General features: G+C 37.1%; 1 protein-coding gene across 1 annotated transcript in view; it reads right to left on the bottom strand.

Moving 5' to 3' along the window:
- The window catches only part of TENM1 (teneurin transmembrane protein 1), a gene marked incomplete at its 3' end in the record, with an annotated part of 801014 nt that overhangs the window by 774481 nt on the left and 4431 nt on the right, over positions 1 to 22102 (bottom strand). The window contains exon 2 of the mRNA XM_082865351.1: positions 10711 to 10777. The remainder of the gene's footprint in view (positions 1 to 10710; positions 10778 to 22102) is intronic.

Consider the following 22102-nt stretch of genomic DNA (forward strand, 5'->3'; position numbering starts at 1 on the left):
AGTTTATAAAATAAAAAAAACACAAACTCAAGAATGAGAAGAGAAAATATAAAATGAAGAAAGTATATTCACCGTCTTTTGCCAAATGTCAAGAATGAGAAAAAAAGATTCTCATGTGATTTGGCAAACTGGAAATTTAAGATGGGAAATCATTATTTAAGGAATAGTCTATATGCAGCCCCCTTTCTTCTAGTCTTATCCAAAAGTATTATCATTAAAGAAAGGATCTTAAGACAATGGAAGTAACTATCAATGCTATGTGGATATCAAATTATTCTAGGCCAATTTTATCCCTTTCCAAGATAAAATGACAAGTCACAGAGATGAAGGCAAAATGATAAAATAATCTATTTTGATTTCTATAAAAAATTTAACTTCAATTACGTGACATTCTTAAAAGCAATGAGAAGAAAGGAGGCTTACGCTAGAGTTCAGTAACCTCATTACCCTGGAAGAGTGCTAAGGAAGGCCTGTGGCAAAACAAAGAAACAAGCAGTGGAAAAGGGAAGCAGAAAAAGATGTACTGAGAAAAACTACGGGAAAAAAGAAAGACTAGAAGGAGGGAAAAGCAATGCCATGACAAATGTGTCCAGTTAATGTTTGTTAAGTGCTCAGAACAGTGCCTGACACACAAATGCTATATATATATATATATATATATATATACACATATTTGCTAAATAAAGAATTCTATACTCGTAACGCTGACAACATGACTCCCTTACCCTTTGTATAGACATTCACATGCTTGAAAGCAGAAACCTAGAGCAAATGATTTCTCAAGGTCCTCTGCAGCTCAGTTATTTCATAGCTCTATGTTTTCCATCATTTTAAGAGATTTCACTAGAGAAAAAAACTGATGGCATTGTTGACGCATCAGAAATCTATTTTCTCCATCATCATTTTCCATTTTACCTAAAGGTATGATAGAACTACTTTTTTACTAGACAGCACTCATTTGGTAGATTTCTTAGAATTTGTGGGCTTCATCTAATACTAAACACATTAATAGCTAGTATTCTTTAAACAGCCCGTTCATTTATAAGGTACCCCTGTCAGTAAGCTCTACTGTAGATCATTTGGTACACCGAACTCTGTATTCCCATCAGTAATGAAGTAGGCATTTTTATTCAAATGTAGCAGGATGTTCAGCTCCCAGGATAATGATTAAGTGAAGATCTTTTTTATTCTGCAGACAAAGCAGATACCATACTTACAGTTCAGGCTCTCAGGGACAAAAATCTTAATGGGGGCCAAGATTTCCTCAGACTTTATGGAAATAACCTTTTTGAAAGTTTGCGTTCTGTGGTCCCTCTCTATGGCAATTCTGATTTCTTTTTCCTAGGGTCAGAATATTCTTGACAGGCCTCCCACTCCCTTGCTATTCTTTAATAGTACTGTGATTTCCTCACTACTCTTTCTAATGAATATTTCATCTGTCTGAAGGAATAATCATTGTGTGTTTACCAAATGACAGAATGACTTACAAAAATGTACTTAACTGAAAATCAGCCTTTCTTAGAATTACCAAACAGTCTTCTTTCAGCTCCTTCCTCCACCTCCTCAAACTACTGTCAACAATAAAATGAGTAGTAACTTCATGTGCTCTCTTATGATTAAAACTATAAGCTTGATGTAAATTAGTACTCATAGGTAGCATTCACATCATACAGTATGTAGATGCAAGCTTAGATCACAGCATGCAAAGAAGTGCATCTTTCATTTTATGTTCATACACAGGATACAAAAGAGTCAAGCATGAATCAGAGTGCTTTTGAACAAAGCAGTGTGTAAAATTAAATAAAATTAAGAAGGGCATTGAAAACTTGTATTCTTTACATTAATTTATCATTGGAGGTTTACATCATACACTATGAATTATATCTAACCCACTTAACCAGGTGAGAACTTTGCAAATAGGAAGAGAACAAATCAGTCATCTATTACACACAGTGATAGTCAACCATATCACTTAAAGTGTACCTTTCAAAATTAAAGTTCACATGCAGTCGTACAGATGAGTCTGGGACAAAATAGGTAGCTGATGTGTTCTCGGAAAACAGCCACTTAAAATCATATAAGTTGAATAGTTTCATCTGACATATGTCAGACATCTAGAGAAAGTAGGACAATATTTGAAGGTCACCAATTCAATGCCTATCCTATAGAAAAGACCCTGACTACTTCGGGTAGTGCACCATACGGCAAGGGATTACATTGCCCCTTTATACTTATTTCAGAATTTTTGTCATTGATTTTTCATTTTTTTTTACCTTTTTAAAAAATAATATATAATGATTCTCAATATACCTTGTAAGTACGTTAGGCTGAAGAAATAGTGATTTCAAATTTATAATGGTGAGATGGAGGGCTGGACTTTGCCTCACCCAAAAGACACTTTGCCACATTCGGCTGTCAGGTTAGCAATATTATGGGGCTGAAATAACACTCCTAAGGAAGATCATCTACTCAGAGAGATTTTCCAGAAACCCTAAGAGCCATTTCTATTAACTCTGATTCCATATCCTAAACATCCAATGTTGGACTTTCTGTTGGGAAATAACGGATGCATTTCAGATTCTGGCTTATCTAGAAACACTTAGGAAAAGCCCAAGGCTTTGTTTTCAGTTTTGTGATTTTGTGTGTGTGTGTGTGTGTGTGTGTGTGTGTGTGTGTGTGTGTGTGTGTGGTGTGTGTGTTTCCTGGAGTAGAGGAATAAGTACCAACTAAGCAATACTTCCATTTTCCTTAAAAGATTAGAGCTAGGGCTTCCCTGGTGGCGCAGTGGTTGAGAATCTGCCTGCCAATGCAGGGGACACAGGTTCGAGCCCTGGTCTGGGAGGATCCCACATGCCGCGGAGCAACTAGCCCCGTGAGCCACAATTACTGAGCCTGCGCGTCTGGAGCCTGTGCTCCACAACAAGAGAGGCCGTGATAGCGAGAGGTCGGCACACCGCGATGAAGAGTGGCCCCCGCTTGCCGCAACTAGAGAAAGCCCTTGCACAGAAACGAAGGACAAACACGGCCATAAATAAATAAATAAATAAAATAAAATTAAAAAAAAAAAAAAGATTAGAGCTAAATGCTACAAGAAAATGAACTGAATCTACAAGTTAGGTATTTCTGCTCCCAAATTAAGATAATTCTACAGTTTCATGGAACTATAAGCTGACAAGTGAATTGGGAATCTATATATATCTATATATCTCTATCTACCTGTTGCTATCTATCTATCTACCTATCTATCTATCTATCTCTGTAAGGATATACTCTATGCCAGAAAAGATCGACTTACCTGTACAACTGCCCCCTTGCAACAAAATCAAGTCTATTGGTTTAATTCTTGTTGCTTAGTATCCACTCCTTCTGCTTCTCCAAAGTCTAATAGGCTGTTTTATTCCTCATCTCACCATTGCACATAGGTACTTCATCCTATTGTAAGATCTTTTCTTTGCCTACTCTCAACCTTACAGAGATAGCTTGTAGCTTTGGTGAAAAATCTGAACATTACTGAAATAGGCCACACACAAAAAAAGAAAAGTAGAAAAAAGGGCAACCTAAATGATACTCTCTTACTCTCCTCTACTTAACAGCATGGATATTCTGCCATACTTTGATTTTTCTTTTAGGTGAAGCGGCAATATAGAGAAAGCTAGGTCACAGGAGGGTTCAAGGAGAATTTAAAAATGAACATGTTTGGATTCAACGATCTATACTATAAAAAGGATGAGTGTCAGCTACGAGCAAATTTAGCACTGAGAAATCCTTATAGGATTGACTGCAAATATACAGGAAGTCACTAGATGAAAGCTCAATCTAACTACAGGACCTATACCTTGACTATCCTGCTTTTACATAAAGAAAAGATGATGACCAAACTGAAATGAGATTAACTTATTTTAAATTCAAAAAACCTAAAAAACCCTAAAGCTTTAATTATTTTTTTGAGGTTCCCTCATTTAGATGCCCCATAGGCTCCTTAAACAAACAGGTATAAAATGGAACTCCTTAACCTACCTCCCCTAGACCTCTACTTTCACTTCTATCACCAAGGCAGGTAAATGGGATTGGGGTGGGGTGCGGTAGGGTTGGGAAAAACTGGTACAAAAGTACAGGGTCAAGATATCTAAAAGAGGGCCCTTTAAATCCTATTTAAAGATTTTTAGCTGAGGTTCCCTTGCTAGGGTCATGAAAAAGAATTTTTCAACTCAGCCTAAACTTGATCTCAGTAACACTGAATGGTATCACCATCCACTCAGTCTCCCAAGCCAGAAAGCTTACCCCTACTCCCCATATCTACTGAGTGACCCATGCCTGTCAGTTCTACAGTTAGCATATCTCAAATGTCGAGATTCCCAAATTGTAGTCCCTGAACCAGTGGCATCAGCATCCCCTGAGAACTTGTTAGAAATGCAAATTCTTGGGCCCCACCCCAGACTAACTGAAACAGAAACTCAAGAGTAGGCAGGGTCTAGAGATTTGCAACTTAACAAGCCCTCCAACAAACCCTCAAGTTTGAGAACCACTGTTCAAACCTATCCCTTTATCACTGTTCCCACTGCTAATGGCCACCTGGCCCTCGTCATCTGTCATCTGGCCTATAATAATAGTTTCCTAACTGGTTTCCTGGCCATCAGAAGTTCTGCCCCCTCCAATCCATTCTCCATACTATCACCAGGGTGAACCCTCTATATCACAAATATGATTATTAAAGTCCTTTCCTAGTTCCTCTATGACTATAGAAGTGGCTTTTAAGCTGTGTTCCCAGGTAAACCTGTTTCAAGGGTTGCCTGACAGACAAGACGAAAGCTCAGTGGGCAGTACACCAAACTTCAAAGTTCATAGTAGTGTTAAAAAACACTGGTCTCCTGGACCATCATCAAAAAATCTAGAAACAATAAATGCTGGAGAGGGTGTGGAGAAAAGGGAACCCTCTTGCACTGCTGGTGGGAATGTGAATTGGTACAGCCACAATGGAGAACAGTATGGAGGTTCCTTAAAAAACTACAAATAGAACTACCATATGACCCAGCAATCCCACTACTGGGCATATACCCTGAGAAAACCATAATTCAAAAAGAGTCATGTACCAAAATGTTCACTGCAGCTCTATTTACAATAGCCCAGAGATGGAAACAACCTAAGTGTCCATCATCGGATGAATGGATAAAGAAGATGTGGCACATATATACAATGGAATATTACTCAGCCATAAAAAGAAAGGAAATTGAGCTATTTGTAATGAGGTGGATAGACCTAGAGTCTGTCCTACAGAGTGAAGTAAGTCAGAAAGAGAAAGACAAATACCGTATGTAACACATATATATGGAATTTAAGAAAAAAAAAATGTCATGAAGAACCTCGGGGTAAGACAGGAATAACGGCACAGACCTACTAGAGAATGGACTTGAGGATATGGGGAGGGGGAAGGGTAAGCTGTGACAAAGCGAGAGAGAGGCATGGACTTATATACACTAACAAACGTAAGGTAGATAGCTAGTGGGAAGCAGTCGCATAGCACAGGGAGATCAGCTCGTTGCTTTGTGACCGCATGGAGGGGTGGGATAGGGAGGGTGGGAGGGAGGGAGACGCAAGAGGGAAGAGATATGGGAACATATGTATATGTATAACTGATTCACTTTGTTATGAAGCAGAAACTAACACACCATTGTAAAGCAATTATACTCCAATAAAGATGTAAAAAAAAAAACCAAACAAAAAACACTGGCCTCCTGGAAAAAGGAGATGTTCTTAGGTCAGAGAAGTCCCTCTTCATCTGTCCCCAGCCTACCGCTCCAGCCTCATCTTCTCTCATGTCTACCTTCTACATCACCCTTTAGCTGAACAGGATGATTGCAGTTCCTCTAAGAGACCAGGCTATTTGGTGTTTTTGTGCCACTGCTTCTTTTGCATAGAACATCTGCCTATCTCCACCATTTGTTCATCAGATAATACCAAATTGCTAGTCCCTACCCCCTACCAGTGCATACTTACAGAAACAGCTCCAGTACTAGCATTACCTTCTCCATGAAAACTTTTCAGATGCCTGCTTCTCATCCTTTTACTAGATGGACTTGATTAACCCCCCTCTGTGCCCTCACAGTGGTGATAAAATAGTAGTGGGAGTGACAATTAATATTTATTGAGGATGTACTATGTTGTATGTGCAAAGTGCTTTATGTGTCACGTGCAGGCTATTTTAAACTTCACAAGTCTATGAGGTGTTAGGTATAATTATTATCCCATTTTAGAGGTGAGAAGACTAAAGTTAGAAAGACTCTGCTTGTTCTACTTGCCCAAGTTGTACAGCCAATATGTGGCAGAGTTGAATCATCTCACCTATTTAAACTCCAAAGCATTTGCACTTAACCTCTACAGCACAGGGACCAGGATCATAACACACAAGTCAGGTAAGCAAGGAATAAGACAGTAGGGGGTGGCAGACACTATGGAATTGAACAGGGCACACTCAAGCTATAAGCATTTTAGAAAGGAAGGGGAGCGGAGAGGAAGGAGTGAGGAAGAGAAGAGTCCTGGGATGCAAACAAAATATATCTGAGGAATGATCCTGAGCAGTAGGCCACTAGCTTGAGACTCCTGTTTCATACTATATTCAATTCCCAACTTTATGCTTGTCGTAAAGCCCCTGCCAGGATAATTTATTAGATAGTAGTGCCTGCATCTTTCTCACTGCTGTAGGTACCCCATGAAAGAAAGATAATTTTCCACTTTTCACCTGTCCACAAACCTTGCATCCTAGACCTCAAGGCAGAGGGAGGAAGGGCAACGAGAGGGGAGGAAAGGGCATAAGTGATCTACAGAAGAAGAGGGAAAGAGGGCTACATTCTCCTTGAGACTCGGGGTGGGAGCAAAGGAGAACTGCCAGGTATTTCAGGGATCTCATAGTGGTCATACTTCTAATAGAGGGGCCTGATACGGATATCCAGGAAAAATAATCACTAGACAAATATCTCTGTGTACCAAGATCAGCACAAACCATACCTTTCAGCCACAGCAATTGCTAACAACTAGAGACTTCTCCCCAGATTTTCTGTATTGGGCAGACCTCAATATACTTGTTCTCTATTACCATTGTAATAAACTACCACAGACTTGGTGGCATAAAACAACACAGATTTATCTTACAGTTCTCTAAGTCAGAAGTCATAAATGGGTCTTGATGGGCTAAAATCAAGGTGTCAGCAGCACTACATTCCTTTCTAGAGTCTCTAGGAGATAATCCTTTTCCTTACTATCTCCAGATTCTAGAGGCTACTACCCCCCCATTCCTTGGTTCATGGCCACTGTCTTCAAAGCCAGCGATATCAGGCCGAGTTAACCAGGATAATCTCCTTATTTTAAGGTCAGCTGAATAGCAACCTTAAATCCATCTGCAATCTTAATTCCCCTTTGCCATGTGATGCAACATATTCACAGGTTCCAGGGATTAGAGCATGGACATGTTTGGGGGCCATTCTGCCTACCATGACCAGTGATTCCTATAGATTTTTTGAGTGGGGGGTTATTGAGACTATACATCTCACTGCCCTACTGGTTAGGTTCTGATGTGTGAAGTTTTTTTAATTTAGAAAAAAGAATATGAATGCCATGAGCAAATAAATTCATATGCATTCCACACCTACAACACTTGATTATTTTACTTCTTTCTATATAGGTCAGTCCTCACCTCTCTTATCAATAGCTTGTGATTGGGGACCGTGTCCCTCACTGATTTTTGTTTCCCCAGCAACTAGCACCATGCCTGGCACATTGCAGAAACTTATTGTTATCACAGTAATAAATAAATGAAAAATGCTTCCTCTGGCGAAAAAAATCATAGAGTTGTATTTGTTACTTATTTCAGAGCTGTACATATCTCGAAAGCTGAATCTACTGCTAAAAAGGGAGAAGGAAGCTGAACATACACGATTTTAAAAAATCTATTTAAAATAGACGTCAGAGGTATTTTTTAATTATTTCTAAAATGGATCATTCATCAGTGGAATAAGAAGCAAAAGAAAGGGAACTGTTCCCCTAAACCATATGAATTCTCATTTATATTTCATTTCAACCAATAAGGGGAAAGTCACTTCTAAAATATTATGATTCATGAACTTCATTTACCGCTCCTTCTCTTGGTTTGATCAGAATAGACATCTTTATATAGTACTAGAATTGTTGACATTTTATTGCATTACCACATCTCATTATTATGTATTAAACGCTATTATTTATGGCTACTACTTAATCTGATGTGAGACAGAAAAATTATTGAAGGCTTGGCATCTCAGGAATAGGCATTTTATAGGGATGAAGGACTGACTAGGAAGAGTCAACGGTCCTTCAGCTGCCCCTCAGATCATTAACTCCAAGTGGTTATTTGCTCCCAGGCACTGTCCTGTGCCCAGGGTGTTATTGCTGTGATATGTAGATGAAGGAGAATATATTTTAAGTGCTTTAATATGAATTCAATGCTATGAAGGGTGCCAGATTGAAAGCATTGGAGTCTGAAGTCATCGGGTTATGCACTTGGCTGGTTCCAAGTTTCAGAGAGATACTTGACCTTGAATGACCACCTTGCAAGAGGGAGAAAACATACAGTTTTGCTGAACTTCAACAGACTGACAGAGGAGCAGCACAGCAGCACCCCAAAGTTGAGCATTTTTATCAAGGAGGAAAATGAGACTACTAACTAAACTTCTACTTGAATCTATTTAGTATAATGCCACTACTGGTGTGCACAGTGGAGGGTAGGGGGGTGGCCAATGGTGTTAGCATACACAGTTGCTTTAAGATAAAAAGTAAATAAATGCCCTATTACCAATGCACTAAACCACTTAAACAAGCAGCAGTCAACAACTGGTGTGCGTATTCCAACTTAATGGCCAGTTTAACAACTGGTGTGTGTATTCCAACTTAATGGCCAATCTTGACTCCACTTTGCATACTTGAGAAGATCCCTTAATTTTTTAAAAATCATGGACTGTTTTATCAGGAAGAAAGTTTTTATTATAGGTGTGAGAAAACCAAGGCTCAGAGCAGATAAGTGACCTAGGAGGACCATATCGCTCTTAAAAGACTGGGAGTAGATCCTATGTTTTCTGATTGATAGGCAAGGGCTTTTCTGCTATACCATGTTGTCTCTCTAAGGGAGGGAAAGTAACTGCTCTCTGAACCTTTTAAATATTTAGTGCCAATTATTTTCATAAGTGTGCGTTCTTTTGGCCTGCTAGGCATTTTCCCCCATTCTGATTTTTCATTCACATTAGCTTTGCAAGACCATCATTTTTCACACATTTAAACCTTTTTAGTATGAAAAAATACCTTTCAGTTAATATTACACAACTGGCAGACTCACAATTCCCAAATTAAGAAAATTATTTTCACAAATGACACAATATGCGAAAATCTCTTATTCCTTCCCAGTAAGTTTCTTTTTTAATGTCATTTTATTTTCTGATCTTACTTTTTTTTTTTCCTGTAGTGAAATGAACTTTTGGCAATGGTATCCCCTTAAAGGCAGTACCTCTAGAAGAATGGCAAATAGAACTAAGTGCAGAGTTAAAACTGGCAAATCCATTTTAAATTTCCCTAACAGACTAATCTCAATTAACTGGAGCCCAATTAAAAAACAAAAACAAAAAAACCCTTAATGTATTTGTAGTGTATTTTTTGAAGGGCAATGCAAATTCCAAGATTTTAAAGATTTCATTTTTTATGTAATTTCATTGTTTAATGTTCTTTAAAGGAAGTATCAAGTGATTCCAAAAACTTAACACAAATTCAGGTCATTCTTTTGACGGGTGAGAATTCATATTTGAATAATGATACGTAGCAGTGCCAGATACAGGTATTAAAGAAAAAAAGTCAATGTTTCCTATTCCCTACTTACTAAGAACTTAACAATGATGAATATTTCTAATAAGAATGAAGCCCAATGAGGGAAGTCTTTTAAGTAACTGAAGATTTTGATTAATCTGAAAATCTCCCCCATCTTGCCACATTTTCTCACATATTTCACCTAACATAGGACTGAACATAGAAGCAGTCACTGTCTCAATATTCCAGGTGAATTCTATCTACATTGGCATATTTACCAAAGGAAAAGACACAATGACTTGCAACCAGTATGGTTCAACAGATAGATGAAAGGAAGTAAAAATGGAAGGGTAAATAAATTAATGTAATACCATGACAATACAGATATTTTACTTCAGACTTTCCTAAAAAAATAAAACATTCTTTTCAGGAGGCAAATATTTGTTTTGTCAGTAAAATTATCTGCATGGAAATACTTCTGCCATTGTTATGGAGAAATTCCATGTTTATTTGCAGTCAGTGTTAACTACTAAATGGTTTAGCAAACATCCTCATTGGCCACTGCTGTTCCCTTGTACTCTGCAGATATTCCCATTAGTTAAAGAGTCTCCTGGTTTTAGTAGCTGTGTGTGGAAAAGGTCACAGAATCATTCCAATACAGAGGGCAGCCTGCATATTTGGTTTTGCAAAGACTCAAGCAATTATGGAGTACAGATACAAGCTTATCTATACAATGGCCGGATGGGTTTTTTAAAGTTTAAAACAATGTATTTCATTCACGTGGCACGCAATAAATATAACTGATTATAAAGGTGGAACATTCTGTTCTTTTCACATTATATATCAATGTGTTCAATTTCCAAAGTAAATTTCAGTGTAGAATGCACATACCTTGATAGATCCAGAAGTTATGGGAATCAAAAAGGAGACAGCTGAATAAAGGTCACCCTTGTAATTCCTGTAAACAAATTAGGCCAAATTATCCTTCAAACATATGTACAAGCAGGTCCAAAGCAGTCCTTATATGAGGGAAAGGAAGAGACACGTGGGGTGGGGGTGGGAGTGGGCATGGGAGTTGTGAATATTAGGCTTCATTTTGCAATTCACAAAGGATAAAGGGGTCAGTTTCTTAAAAGATCTGCTTGAAACTCCAAACAATTATATTAACTATGCTGCTAATAAAGAATTTCTTCATTACGAATGAGTAGACCTGGAGGGCTATGGAATTCTCACCTACAAAGACTCTTCCAACTTAATACTATTAAATTTTTGCTCAATATACCACTCATTTTGAGATGAAATGCCCACAATTTCAAGAAATTTTCACCAATGTAAACAATTTATAATAATTGTAATTTCTTATATTAAAATAGTCCTTTACAATTTACAGAAAACCTTCATATATACATTTCATTTAATTCTCAGGAAAGTGAGGCCCAGAGGGATTAAATGGCTTGCATAAAGTCACATAATGTGGTTAGTGGCAGAGCCAGGACTAGAATCCATGTCTCCTCACTTTGGTTTCCCAAGTCCCACATGACTTCCTTTATTCAAGTTATAAAATGGAGCATATGTCTCCATGTGCCACACTTGGTACTGGGCAATAGGGCAGGAAGTGTACCCTATAATGATCCCCATTAATTTATTCCACCTGACAGATATACTTTTCCCTCTGATTTATATAGGGCCCAATATGAAGTCACATAGACGATTAACATATGAACTTTAAAAAACCCTTCAGCAGTAATATAAATTGGTACAGTATTTTTGGAGGGGAACTTGTCAATAGTACCCAAAGCCTTAAAAATATGCGCTCCCGGGCTTCCCTGGTGGAGCCGTGGTTGAGTCTGCCTGCCGATGCAGGGGACACGGGTTCGTGCCCCGGTGCGGGAGGATCCCACATGCCGCGGAGCAGCTGGGCCCGTGAGCCATGGCCGCTGAGCCTGTGCGTCCGGAGCCTGTGCTCCGCAACGGGAGACGCCACAACAGTGAGAGGCCCTCGTACCGCACAAAAAAAAAAAAAAAAAAAAAAAAAAATGCACTCCCTTCAATCGACTTACTGCATGTTTATATATTTATAAGGCAATTATCAGAGATGTATACAAAGAAGTATAAGAATTTTTTCATTGATGTTTTTTACATAAATACTGGAAATTACCTAAATGCCCAATAATTGGAGTTTGGTTAAATAAATCAAGGAACAACCATAGGATGTTTTACTACGAAGCCATTAAATATGATGTGAGAACTGTCAGGATGTTAATTGTCATTCCATATCATCTCTACCTATGGCTTAATTTGCTGCTTTTAAACTATACTCTGGAAGAGCTGCGGGAGTGGAGAATTACAATTATTTTTTGACATTTTTGGTTGTTTTTTCACCTCTCTGTGTCTCTGTCTCTCTGTCTCTGTATGTGTGTGTGTATACATATATATTTTATTGAAATAGAAATATGTTAACAATATATTGATAAACAAAAAAGCACATTATTTTCTAATTTTTCTAAAATGAACTTATATCACCCATATATTAAAAAGCTACATGTTTTAAATTCTTCAAAAATCCATTTCAGAAAAGGCAGTGTGGGGACTTCGCCGGTGGTGCAGTGGTTAAGAATCCGCCTGCCAATGCAAGGGACATGGGTTCGAGCCCTAGTCTGGGAAGATCCCATATGCCGCGGGGCAACTTAGCCCATGTGCCACAATTACTGAAGCCCACGCACCTAGAGCCCACCGCAACAAGAAGCCTGCGCACCTCTGTGAAGAGTAGCTCCTGTTTGCCACAACTAGAGGAAGCCTGCATGCAGCGACGAAGACCCAACGCAGTCAAAAATAAATAAATTAATTTAAAAAAAGAAAAGAAAAGGCAGTGTGATGAATTATAAAGCAAAAGAAAAAGGAAAACATTAACATTCCAATATTTTATGACTGGCAATTAACCTGATGGCCCCAACTTATCAATCAAGTAATTCCCAAACCTATTTCTTTAATATTTGAGGCAAAAATCTTAGTAATAAGGGCAAACAATTTAAAATTTCTACACAGTGAATCAAGACAGAAGACAATATCTAAATGCAATTTTTAAAAAATGTAGGTCAATAACATCATTGTCACCTTTGACAAAGATCACCAAGTTGACCTTGCAATGATAATAAATATTATTAGTAATGATCTCCATATCCAGTACACTATATATAAATCATTCATAATAGACTAAAGTGGTGCTCTTGATTAGTTGCAATCTAATTGCCCGATGTGCATTTTTCATCACTGTTAATGTTGCTCAGAAAAGACATGGTTCTGCTCAAGTGTTCATGTAGTTCCATAATAGTGCTAAGATAGAATCTTTTAAGGGAAGACATTTCAGAAAGTACTTAGATCTAGACTACAAAAAGTATTTCTGGCTCTTCTGCCACATACACCAGAGCAAGTCTGTAGAAATTGGCTTCATACTCATCAGGCTGATTCTGCAAGGCAGCTAGCAAAATTGCTTTAAAAAACAGACTGCCCTATATGCAGCATTTTGCCTGGGTGAGATCCACAGAGGACTGGGAAGCAAGAGGGCTTTAAAATCATATAGCTCTTCTCTGCTCACTTCTCAATTGCCTTCTGACTGAAGCCTTTAGGAGTCTATCTCCCCCTTTATGATTAGAGAAGGCCAGTTCACACGATCTATGTAAGATACCCCAGGTTACTTTCCATAACTTACCAGTTCCCAACATGTACCACTTCCCTCACCTTTTACCTTTTTGTTTGACTCAAGAATTCATTTCCACAAAAGAAACTGTTGACTGTCTTAATACTGCATGAGGGCTAGCTACCCTTAGAGTAAAAACAAGTTAGAATGTTTGACAGGACCATCATTGAACGCAACCAAATAATGCATACCAGAGGCAAAAACAGCAGGAGCCACAAATGTTAGAAATGCATCTCACAGAACAAGCTCTAGTCCTAAATCTAAATTGGAAAAGCTCATCAAGGGATCATCTAACCCAAACTTTCATTAGTGCCACTACCTCTTGTTTGGGCCCACCTAGAGAATAATATACTACATCCTTCAGTTCTCAGCTTCTTAAAATGAAACTATCATCTGAAACTGGCTATGGAGATAAAATGCATAAACTGGAGGTGAGCAGAAGAAAGGTCTAAAACTCTGGTTCAAAAAATATATACATATATATGAACATGCATATATGTGTGTATAGACAGATATCTTTCTCAGATGCATTTAAAAAGTATAATTCCTCCTCATTTAGAAAATGGGACTTTTTAAACTTGTTTTTCAATAATTACTCAATTATAAACTAATTATAACTATAACACCTATATTAACACTATATTTTCAAAAGACTTTGGGATGCATACAGGTCACACTTTATTTTACTAATGAGTGTATCTTTACATATTGCTACACATGCTTTGACACCCCTAATGCTATTTTTCTAATGGGACGTTTACTCAAAGACCTTGTAGAAAATAATTGTGTTAATAACAGAGACAGTTTCCCCATTACAATGATCAGTGCTCTCAGACAATTAATGCTGCAACACTCTGTATTGTCACTTTCTTCCTCAGGGCCTAGAGAACATCTAGGTTTACATTATTGGCTGCAGCTTCTTTTTTTTCTGGCAATATGGGCATTTCTAATGATGAGACCTGCCAAAACTTGTCAATGCTATTTTTCTTCTTTTCCATTAGAGGTGACTGTGGCTGAATAGCCAAGTAATCTATAGTCTAACTTCACTTAATTGTTTTTACTACATGACATGAAGAAATATAGTGAGTAATCACTTCTGTTTTACATGAAGCAAATTGCTAGTGCTTTCCACAGCAATATGAAGAAGCCTTAACTTGCCTAATCCCCCTCGAACATCCTGTTTAAATCCTGACATGATAAACTCAACCTTCCTTGGTTCTCCAGTGAGTGAAGACTAGATTGGATCAGTGGATCTCAATTATTTTCCCTGGCTGTGGACCTCTTCAAAGTAAAGCTGCCACAGAACAGTTGGCCCCAATTACAATTGGTATATTCCTCTCCCTCCAGCACCATCTCTCAAGGAGAATAGGTTTATTCTCCTTGTTTTTTATTACCTAAACCTCACTTGTAAGGTGGCAATATTTACATTTGTGTTTTTGTTTCCTCTTTGTTTTGTAAATGTATTTTTTCTGTAGTGAAAGTTATATGGACTTATTACAGAAAACCTGAAAAATACAGAAAGGAAAATATCACCTATTACCCACCTCCTCCAAACAGAGATAATTATTTTTGGCACTTTTGTGCATCTTTTTCCAGTCTTTCTTTTCTTACCTATTGGGTATATATAATTTGGTATCCTGCCTTGATAGTATAACATAAACGTTCTCCTTTTATCATAAAATATTTGTAAACATCATCTGTAACAGCCATAAAATATTACATTGTCTAAACGTACTATAAATCACTTAGCAATTCCCTTGTTGAACATTTAAGTTCCTTCATTTTTTCCACTATTACAAATAATGCTTGGTGAAAATCTTTGCAAATAATGCTTTTTCTGCCTTTCACATTATTTCTTTAGGACAAATTCCCAGAAGTAGAATTACTGGGTCAAATAGTATGAGCATTTTTAATGCTTCTGCTGCAAACTGCCAAATCTATACCAACTAACATTTCATCATGTCCTTATTATTCATTCATTTATTCAACCAATTCTTATTAAACACCTACTGTGTACCAGGCACTGTGCTTGCTAGGTGATATGGATGCAGTAGTGAACAAAACAGACATCAAGTCCATGCCCTCAGGGAGCTAGTATGTTAGTAGATTTCATAAATCTAAATAAACAAACATACAGTGTGATACCAGGTAGTGATGAGTAATATGAGGAAAAACAGAAGCGGATAAAGGCATAGAAAATAAACCACAATAGGACTCTTTACATAAGATGGTCCGGGAAGGCCTCTATGATGAAGGAAAATTTGATCAAAGATTTGAATGAAGTGAGAATTCATTTCAGGCAGAGGAAAGAGCAAGTGCAAAAGCCCTGAGAGACAAAAGTGCATGGCATGTTTACGGAACAGAATGGAAGGCAGTTTGGCTAGAATGTTATGAGCAAGGTTTGGTGGGAAAAATGGAATGATATGAGACTGGATAAATAGGGAACAAATCCTGTAGGACTGTGTAGGACATGGTAAAGATTTTTTAACTTATTTTAAAAATTTTATCTTATGTGTGATAAGAAGCCAGCCATCAGATGACAGAGTGGGAAAATCAGAAGATCTTATTTATTTTTTAAAAGGATCACCCTAGCTGCTGTGTGGAAAACTATGTGGAGGCAAAAATGTATGTAAGGGCATCAATTAGAAGGCTATTTCAGTAGTCCAGGTTAGCTAGCGGTGATGGTGGTTTAGACTAAAACACTAATGGTGAATGAGAGGAGAGGCAAATGATTCAAAGGATATGGCTTGAAGGTAGAGTCATGTCAGGTGTGAAAAAAAAAAGGAATCAAGAAAACTCTAAGGTTTGGGACTTGAGCAATTACACCGAGCATTATCTTACAAAACAAACAAACAAAACAACCCTTGTATTTATTTTTTCTAATTTGCATTTATTCTGATTACTGAAGACTGAGCTTTTTTCACATTTATTAGCCATTTTAATTGCCTCTTATGAATTAGCTTTCCACGCCTTTGCCCAGATGGCACTTACAAAATCCTTTCCTCCCTTAGCTTCTATTTCATTATTTCCTGGTTTGCCTCCTACGTCTCTGACCTTATTCTTGACCTGCTCTCTCTTGAAGTCTCCTCTTATTTCACCAACCTCTTTAGTTCAGTGTGTCTCGAGATTTCATCCTTACTTCTCTTCTCCCTCTACATATACTCCCTAGGTGAACCCACCTTCCTATGATTTCAACTACTACATTGACTGATGACACACAAATCTCTACTTCCAGACCTGATCTTCAGATCTGTAATTTCCATCTGTGACAAATCATCTCTATCTGGATGTCAAGATAGTGCCTCATATTAAATAAATCCAAACCTGACCTCATTATTCCCACCCAAATTGGCTTTTTCTTCTATGTTCCCTGTATTGCTTAATGGCATTACCTAATTTTCCAAGCCAAAAGCCTCAGTGTCTTTCCTCTCTCTCCCTCAGCCTCTAAATGTAATCAATTTCCACGTCCCACTGATGTTACCTTATGAGTGGCTTTCAAATTTTCCCCCTCCTCTCCATCTTTACTGTCACTGCCATGGTTCACACCTTCATAACCGCTCACCGTTGCAACATAGCCCCTTAATGTCTCACTGCTACTACTCTTAATGCACTTTAATCCGTCCTCCATACAGGTGCCATCTTTCTAAAACTCAAAGTTGGTGACCTGCCCCCCCTCACTTTAAAGCCCTTCATCTAATTCAGTAGATTCTGCTACAACGCATTACATTGTGTAATTTTGGATAAACATCATAAAAAGCACAATTCTCCAATATAATTCTCCATGCAGGAAAATCCTAACACATCCAGTCATTCAATAAATATGTACTAAGCCCCCTCTGGGTGTCAGACACATGTAAGGAAATAAAATAAGACATTATCCCTAACATCTGTTCCCCAGATCTGGGTAGGAAATAAAATGACACTCTATTTTCCTGGGTTGGTATTCCCCAATTCTAATTTAGCCTTGTACCCTTTCACGATCTTTTAGCCCTGTGGACTGTGGGTCTCCATATTCTCTGACTGAAAAATTCTTAGCTATTCTTTAAGAGCCAATTCAAATGTCTGTCTCCCCCATTAGATGGTAAGTTTTTTTTTATGTCTTTGCAGCACTGGGTAAACAGAGACATTTAAAAAGTTTTGATGAATGAATGAATGAATGATTGAACAGATGAAGTTCTTTCTTCATGAAGATTGTTTTATGATGTATAACCAAAACCCTGTAATACTGAAGTCTTCAGTAAAAAAAGAAGCCAGTCCATGAGACTTGGAGAGTCTTTGTGGAAAACACTTGAGATTTCAAGACCCATTGTCCTAGAGCTCTGGGTAAACATTGATTCTTCTTCTGCCTTTTCAACAGCAAAGCAGTCCCAAGCATTTTGCTAAATGTCTAGGACCAGTGTTCCCTTCTTACTAAGTCTAGTGCTGTTTTACACATTTTCTTCAACATGTTTTACTCCATGTTTAGCAGAAATATATCATTAAATTTTTCTCTATTCCGTGTTAAATTACCCTTAAAATATTTCCCTTGCACTGAATTCTAATTGTTTGTATTAAAATTACCTCACTTTCACAAGTTGTCCAATGTTTCATCAAGGCAATGGCTCAAATAGGGGAAAAGAACAAAACAAAAAAGAAAATGTAGCACTCTTGTGTTAACACTTCATGTATTTGAAACCAAAAATAATGATGTCACACCTAAGGGTTGACATTTTATTAGACTAAACATGAAAGATCAATCACAAATGCACTCACAATGAATGGATACATGCACAGAGTAAATCTGTAATAAAGGGTACCAATCCAGAAAATCGGTATGTTATTTTAGCTCCTACCCAAGATAATTGAAAGAATGTATGAGCCAAAAACAATATAAAAATAATATTTCACTTTATACTTACATTCGCTAGTATATACCTAAGGAATTGGTCAGATTTAGAAAAAGAATAAAAAGATTAATCACTCCAAAAACTTTAGTGAATGTCCCAGAGCTTCTTTTCTCATAAATCTATATACTACCTCAACTCTTGGAAATAGATGAAAGAAAGAAAAAGAAAAAGAAAGGAAGGAAGGGAAGGAGGGAGGAAGAAAAGAGAGTGATGTTATTGGTATTTCAAGGTACAAGAGTCTTCTTAAGTCGAAGTAATAGGTATCAAGTGGCCAATCAACTGCACAGCCTTCTCCCTTAGAGGTCACTAGATCTCATTAGTGAAATTTATAAAAGGAGTTTCTTATTTGACTTGCACAGCAATTCTGTCAATGCTTCCCTACATCGCTTAAAGCTCTAAAGATATGAGTCACAATCACAAAAATATATTCATTTCAAGCACGCAGTAAGCAAATAGGTGATGTATGTTTTTGTGAACGATGCTTGCAAAATCCACATCAAAAATGTACACATAATTTTTAATAAATATTCCTTTAGTCAAAAAATCCCATCCCCACACACATAAATACAAGTATATTTGGGGGCTAGTTAATGGAGCAGGAGATCACACATCAATATCACTGAAATGCCTGCAATTAAGCAGAGCAGCTTTAAAAAAAGAAAATCATTAATGCTAAAGGGGGGTAATGCACAGATATAAATTCAAAATGTTGATAAGAAACATTTTGTTGATAGCAATTGAGTTAGCTAGGAACACTTTGGGTTTAGAAAGCTTCCAGCCACTGTGTGGTTGTAGTGTATTTATACACCTCTATATTTAAACACAGGTGGTAATTAGCAAGATTGAGACACCTTTAATAAGGCATCATCATAGGTGCAAAGGATGTGTAGTATGAGTTCATTATCAATAACTTTCCTGAATTAATCATCTCTCAGGACATTTAATTTTAAATGTACCTGAAAAAACCTGGATTACTGAGATAGGCCATCTGCAGTATCTTTTTCTAATTTCCCTGAACAACTGAAGAGTTTTCTTAAGATGTCTATATACATCTGGGACACAGGGAAGGCAATATCTAATAAACCAATTGTCCAGCTAATCTGGCACCTTCTCTTTGACAGGTGTCTAAACCAGATAGAGGCATTAGAAGTAATATAAACACTTAGAATCCACCAATTATACAAAACCTTGGAACTGGGAAATTTTCTCCTTGACCTTAGCCTGCGATCATATTTTCCCTGACGTATGCAAACTGATAGCAACGTATTTTTTATTTTGGTTGCTTTAAAAACCCTCATTCAGACAGACAGTTAAAAACACTAAGCAGTGATTCCAAACATTAAAATGAAACTGGATTTCCTTTGATAAAACCATATAGGGGTTCTACTTAAAGTCACACACATATACATGCACACACACACATATATATATGCAATCAACATTCTGAATATCTACAGTACCTTTCATCTAAATAGGAAAACAATTTAAAAGTAAATATACAGTCATTTCTAAAGGGAACTGAGGCTGTATCTTCACAATATCATTTGGATGAACAGTTAAAATTCATTGATCAGATCTTTGGAACTATTCAGATGATTGACTAATTTTTTTTTTCACTGTACATCCAAATGCCAAGCATCTGCTGAAAGGTTAGAGGAAATCGACATGACAAAGAAGATATGACATAGATAGATACTAGGAAATCTACACGTTCAATAATGATGATTGACTGAATTTTTCATGTTTTACTCAGATATTTTGGTATTTTTACTCAGATATAGCTCAAGTAACAAAAATAAACCAGTTAACAAAATATATGCAATTCAATACCCAACAACTGGATACTGATATCAAGAATATTCTCTAACATGTAAAAATGAAAATATTATTTTGCCTAAACTTTTTTTTTTGGCCACACAGCACGGCATGCGGGATCTCAATTCCCCGACCATGGATTGAACCTGGGCCCCCTGCAGTGGAAGCACAGAGTCCTAACCGCTGGACTGCCAGGCAATTCCCAATTTTTCCTAAACTTTTAAATCCTACTTCATTCTATCTTTAATAATTCTGTCTGGGACATTTATATTTTGAAATTATAGTCACTTTAAAACAGAAAATTACCTGGTGACATATAAATATAGATATAGATTTAGATCTCCATTCTTTTTTTCCTTACCAAAATCCTTTTTGGGAATCACTCTTTTTAGCCATAATACAGAAATTTGTTTACAGCTATAAATTCAGACAAAAAAAAATTAGTTTATCAGAACCAATAGCTGATAATATTGCAAAAGGCTTAACATGGATTGAAATTCAGCTCATATTAGAGTTTGTGATCCCAAAGTTCAATTTTGCAAGTCATAATCAGCCACAAAAATGTTACAACAGAATATGAGAAACATTAAAAGGCAATTTCCTCATTGTTGACTACTTATCAACTGACAACTTAGTCAATTAAAATTAAAACAATCAGTATGCTTTATGGTGATGGGTAAAATGAGTGTTTTACAGATTTCAAATAAATGTATTCAAATCCATTTGGTCTCTGTAATAAAAAAAAAGTGGGGCACAGATATTTCAATAAAATTGTTTTTATACTTGAAAAGGAAAAATAACTAATCTTACCAGAAAATTCAAGCATGATTTATATTTACTTTACTGTGATCTCTAACTAGGCTTCTTCAAAGTCTACAAAATCATAATTTGACTGAACATATTTTTTCAATGTAATAGCTATTATGAAACTATTTAACAGCTGTGAATGTCCTCATAAAACAAAAAAACTCTCTGTAGCATACACATAAATACCAATAGGAATGCACAAATCAAAGCTCTATTTCTGTGATTATTTTTAAAGAACTGCTTGAGTAGGGACAAGGCAGGTTGCATAAAATCTTCAGGAAAATGACAGAGATGGCACTGATTTTTGTTCTGCTTAATCATTTATTGCTCGCAAATTCAATCTCCCAGCCCTTTACAGTTACTCTCAGGGACCAACAGGCTGGCATGAAATTAAATTAACAAGCAGGTTCCCATCCTGAATTAGTGACTCCCAGCTGTCTGTCCCACCTAGTTTCCATGGCAGTAGAAGAATAGGTGAAAAGTGAGGTGCAGGAAACTGTAAGAAGCCAACATATCAAACTCTTTAAGTCGATTTCTTTAAGCTGATGAATCAGTACTGGGGGCGGCGGCGGGGAGGTAGAACTGAAGTTAAAGTGTTTTATTTCCTGGCTTTTTGAAAAGGCCAGTGTGTTTCTGTTTTTGTCACTGCTGAGGGGTGCAAGCAACAGCTCCTTACACATTTCATAGAAGACTGTAGATTCAGGATGGCATTTGGCTCATTATGTATTTTATAGTAACCCAAGAATGTTTAAGGGTCTCTACATGTATTTTAAAGCGTTTCATTTTATGTTTTTCTTTCTTTTCTGACACAGATATTAAGATTCATCAGCCTGTTAAATGACTCCAAAACATCCAGAAACTAAGTAAAAAATTCTCTCAACCAACCAGATGTTTGTTTGCATCACCTCAAACAGCTGGATGGTTGACGGAACTTTTCACTCACATATTTGGGTGTCACCTAGATACAGCCATAGAGACCTGTCATAAGTACCCAGGAAAAAAATATTAATCTTGGCACATACCTACCATAAACACAGATATGAAGGCTCTGAGTAAGAGCTTCACAGGGCGTAATTCA

This window comes from Leucopleurus acutus, assembly GCF_964270905.1.
Source record: "Leucopleurus acutus genome assembly, chromosome: X".
Classification (NCBI taxonomy): domain Eukaryota; kingdom Metazoa; phylum Chordata; class Mammalia; order Artiodactyla; family Delphinidae; genus Leucopleurus; species Leucopleurus acutus.